This window comes from Onychomys torridus, chromosome 10 (genome assembly GCF_903995425.1).
Source record: "Onychomys torridus chromosome 10, mOncTor1.1, whole genome shotgun sequence".
Classification (NCBI taxonomy): domain Eukaryota; kingdom Metazoa; phylum Chordata; class Mammalia; order Rodentia; family Cricetidae; genus Onychomys; species Onychomys torridus.
The window spans coordinates 49,928,957-49,934,444 of record NC_050452.1 but is presented as its reverse complement, the minus strand read 5'-3'; positions in this window follow the sequence as shown (position 1 = coordinate 49,934,444).

Below are 5,488 nucleotides of genomic sequence, written 5' to 3'. Positions count from 1 at the left end.
TTTCCAGGTAAAAAAAGAAATAGTAGAGGACCGGCAGAGGCAGCAAATGAAGGCTAATGACTGATTCTTGGGTAATCCAAGATAGAACGGTGGATTCAAAACTTATATTATAAAACCCCTAGAAGCAACTAACATGCATATAGGATGGTCACCAGGATAAACAGCAAGAGAACTCAATTTCCATTTCAAGGTATTAAACACAAAAAACACATTTGTCATAACAGCGATTTGTCAAATACAATTCAATGAAAAGAAACTTGCATATTTAACTATTTATTCCTTGGCTATTATTCATAGAATTATATATTAACTTAATACTGATCCAAATACCTAAAAATGTGCAAATTTTATTCAGAAATATGAAGTAATTATTTACCACCCTTTTCAATAGTAAGATTATGGAATATCAGTCACTATATAACATTTTCAAAAATTCTATGTTCTCTGATTTCATAGTTTCTTGAGTTATTTGGATTACTATGTCTTCATCTGAGTGCTAACTAAATACAGGAGAAATATGGAATAATATCTTTATCATTGACTACTAGTCTTTAATACTTATTATCATTCATTTTGTAGCATTTTCTTTGAACTACTTCTCTAGGAAGGTGAAATCAAATAAAACATTTTATCTTTCCCTTTAAAATGCTGTATATCGTATCTTCTTTTCACCATAAACTGAGTAGCACAAAAGTGGATTCTCTGTCTCATTCTGCCCCAACACTGGTGAAAAAAATATCAGTCTCCTTTGAAGATTATGACAAGACAGCCATCGAATATCTTGTATGCCTTTTGGAACTAGATTACAGTGAAAAGAAAATAATTATAAGTCATAATTTTGTTTTTCAAGAAATGTTAGTATTTTCATATTATTTTCTTGCACATTTTATATAAACAGATACATTTTAAAAAACAAGCACTGAAGTTGTAGGTATTTGGCACACAACAGAAAAATATGTATTGTATATCATGTTTCCTCTGCTTCCCAGAATTTTTAAAATACTTTTTATCTACAAATACCTTTCATCTACTAAATTGGTCTTTGTGGTTGACAGACAAGATGTGCATGAGGATCTCTTTTTCTTGTGATTTTATTGACATCACCTTGAGTACTTAGTTTACCTTTTCTAAACAGGTTTATTTATCAGCTTTGGTTTTTGACTGACTATGGCTTCTGCATCTTGCATGAGCTTCCGCCATTGCCTTCAGATCCTCAGCTTTGCTATGGCTACATTTGTGTTCTTATTTGCTTTGACCCCTCTTCAAACCTGTGGAAGGCTACTACTTATCTTACATCATTGTTTGGCAAATGTAGCTAATATCAAACATTTATTTACTTACATTTGGAAGAGTAAATGTTTGAGTCACCTATACAAGCATGTGCACATGCATGAGTCACCTTGTTGACACTCTCATTTCCTATCTTTCCAGTTACCAAAATCTCAGCATGGCTCCATTTTTGTGCTTTCAGAAAAGAGTCTAAAATATTTCTCCTTTGCACAAACTCAATTCTTTAAGGTATGTATGCTTAAATAGTATAACAATTTAGACCTAAATACATTGCAGGTTTCAGCAGGGGGAGTGCTGTAAGCTTCATAGCACTGGAGAAACTGCTACTCTAAGGCTAGAGATAGAGATGGATGCTCAGCCTTTACTAACTTGATCTAAAGATTCTGTTACACCAGGGAAGAATTATGTTTTGGAGGAAATGGCATTAAATCTGCAGCTGTCTACCATATTGACAACTCAAGCTCTGATTTTATATGTCAATAAAGCAATATTTTGGAATTACAGATGAAGTGTGATATTTGGCAGTTCTGGGGTCATATTCAGTATGTTAGATTTAATCCATCTAATGCTTTATAAAATATGTTCCCAACGATAATTACACAATATGATTTTTTTTTTGAAAGGACAGGTTAGAGAAGGATTTTCACCTTGACATATTCCCACTCAAATCCTAGGTAATTTATACTGAAATAATAAATATTTTGTGGAGTAGAAGTGGAATAATCTCCATCAAGTTATTTTCAGAGAATATAGCAAAGGTTCAGGGCCAAAAAGCTGGTTAGTGGAAGTTCTGAAACAGATTTAATTTTTCTCAGCTGAGATCATTCATTATCAACCCAAAGCAAGAGAAAGTATCAGAAAAATGAAGAAAATATTTTATTTTGGTGTTGTTAACTGAAATGTCTTTTTAGTCAACAATGTACAGTATGAAGTTTAACGACTGTTTCTGAAGGAGTTCAAAATTTACAATTGTTTGTAAATAAAAAAAAATCAAATTTGTCTTATTTTTCATTAAATGTTGCTTTGCCAGTTTGAGGTGTAATTAATCAATTCACCTCAACCTCATCCTAATTGGTACAGTAGTAGCAACCCCAAAATTTTATCTAAATGAATTTTATAATGAAGATACATATAAAAATGATAACTACACACAGCCTCACAATAAGCATGCATATGTGTTAATACTATACACAACTTGTTCTGTAAAATCGCATGAACTTGATGCACTGAAACATGGTATTATTAATGAGACACAAAATTCAGTGGATTTCATACATTAATAATGTGGCTGATGTTGTCTCAGCTGTGAATCCTCTTAAAGGTGGAGGCAAACAAATGTTAATTGCACTTTTGTTGGAAAATGAGCTTGTACTACTAGTTTTTAACACTTTACAAAAAATTACTTTCAATTATCTTTAGAAGGAAAGGGTGGATGGAGCAGGGCAAGAAAAACTTAGGGGAAGAAAATTCTCATTAACTTCATTGAATTGTGTATTGCAGATATTTTCATGGGGAATATTGGTATCCTGAAAGCAATACTTAAATAATTTCACAGTGTGGAATAATCTATGCCTGTACATATTTTGCATAAGTTATTACCTTCCACCAAGGTATGAAAATGAGAATTGTTTAAAATGGGATATGCTTGATAGTGAATCAAATTTCCCTAGTATGTAAATTATTTCCTGGGAGTGAATCAGGCACATTGGGAGCAATTTAATGAATGATACCCTAGAGGTCTGAATGGATTAATGAAGCTGATTATTCTTTTCCCACAGAAGGAGAAAACTGTCACTCTTCAGTTAGCCTAAGCCGAACACTCCATTGTGTCACTTCAAGGTATTTTTGTGGGGAGAACAGAGATAAATGTAGGTAGCCTATTCAATTCTTCTTGGGGTAGAGAGAATTTGCATGATTACTTTCTCTCTTCAGCATGATGTCATTAGAACAGGGAACATAGTCTTATTTGAAACAAGAGTATGAGTTGCATATCTTGAAGAAAAACACACATACACATGACACTCTCTTTTTCTTTGGAGTCTGTTCTATGGGGATATCCAAGGGGCTTTCCAAAATCCTAAAGCAGAGCTGAGCTTGGATTCCTCAGCCATGCCTCACAGATGTATTTTCTTTTATAAAGCATGTCTATGGAATGGGCTAAGGTTTTCAACTAAGCTGTTAAAAGTAAATAGAGTACATTCACTATCAAGAAGAAAATGGCATCTCATAATTTCTTATAAAATATCTAAATTGATTTTCTACTGTAGCATTACATTGTCGATATTTAAAACCATACAACATATGATTTAACTGTGTTGGTAATTTTGAAGCTGCTAGAATAATAATACCAGAGACTTCTTGACTCTTTTATTTTCCCCTAAGAATTTACTTCTCACAGCTTTGGAGGCTGTGCTGTTGAAAGTCAAGTCTCTAACCAACTTGGAACTTGGAGAGGACTCAAATCCTTCTCTATAGATAGATACTATCTGAAAATTTCTTTGTGATCCCTTCATGAGTGCACCAGTCCCATTATTGTCGAATTCTCATCTCCTCATTTTAAGTAACAGCATCCCAATTCCCTAGCCTCCTAATGCTATTCATTAAGAGTGGGAATATCAACATATATTCTGGGATAGAACACAAACATGATATTCCTGGCATATTCTCATTCTCAGTGAGTCAGAGTTCTGTTCAGGAATTTTCAGCCTTCTGCTCAGGGAGAAATTAAGTTATCCACTAGAGCTGCAAATCCATCTGACCTTTTACTACCTCATCCAAATGCATACAGCTTGCTCACAAGTTCATTTTCACTGGAGGTGTAAGATGATGCTCAGTTTTCTTATTTGCTGTTTCTAAAGAATACTATTTCTCAAGAAATTTGCTGTTTCTGTGTTCTGCGAGGTCATACAAAGTTCCCAGTTTTGTGATCCATGGCATCTTGTCCTATCACCATGAAGAATTCCCATCTTAAGGGATCATGGCTGATATTCAGTCTCCCAGACTCCTGGATCATTCTCAGTTTGGTTACCTCAGAGCCTAGGATATAGTGACTTCAATTATATCTCTAAATTGTGGTGGTTTGAATGAGACACCACCCATACATCTCAGACATTTGAACACTTGGTCTCAGTTCTTGGTTGCTGGTGCGAGGTCAAGGCAGTAGGCTTTTCCTGGGCTATGTCAGCATAAGGAAGCACATTTAGATGTTTCAAAAACTTTGTGCCATTGTCAAGGCACTTTCTCTTTCCTGTTTGAAGTGAGAACTCCGAGGCATCAGCTGTTTTGTCAACATGACTCCTGCTTGCTGCAACATTTTTCCATTATGATGGTGATGGACTCATCTTTCTGGATCTGTAAGCCCCACATAAACTCTTCCTTCTATATGTTTCCTTGATCATGGTGTTTTATCGCAGCAATAAAAAGTAACAACAACAAAACAAACTAATTTTGTGATATAAGAGAAAAACAGTCAAGTTATCACTGAGTTTGTAGGATTCATAAGTGTACTAAGAAAATGATACCAAATAGATCATGTGTCCTCAAAGATAACATTGAATTTTGAATGCTGCAGAGTATGATTGTTTGGCCTATATTTAGCTCTACATGTGGAGAAACATATTCCCAGACATGCACATTTACATAGTATGTAACTTACCACAGATCAGAATTTGGTACATGCAAACAAAATATTCCAAGTTGTTACTTGTATTCTTTCCCTTTCCAGATAGTTTGACATTAAAAGCAAAAAAAAATACAGTTATGTGTACTAGTATACAACATGTAATTTCAATATTCATGAGACTGAGTCAAGAGGATGATGGTGTCCAAGACAACCTGGTTACAATAAAAGGCACACAAGATTAAGATTAGATTAGAAAGAGCAACAATTTATATGAGAAAACTACATGGGAAGGAATAGAAAGGAATTCATACTAGAGGCCTGAGAGACTTAACTTTATCTTTTCTGTTCATGACCTTGAAAACAATCAAAAATACATTTATGTGATGTTTATCTGAAGCCAGCATATATTTATCTACACACACAAAGAGACACAGACACATACACATACTCAGATACAAATTAAAAATAATGAGATGATCATAAGAAAAATTTGGCTGCTAAAAGAGTTCAATTTGGAGTGTCCAGCCATTTGGCGGGCCTGTGGGAAGGCTCCCCTTTTCCAAGACTACAGGCAGA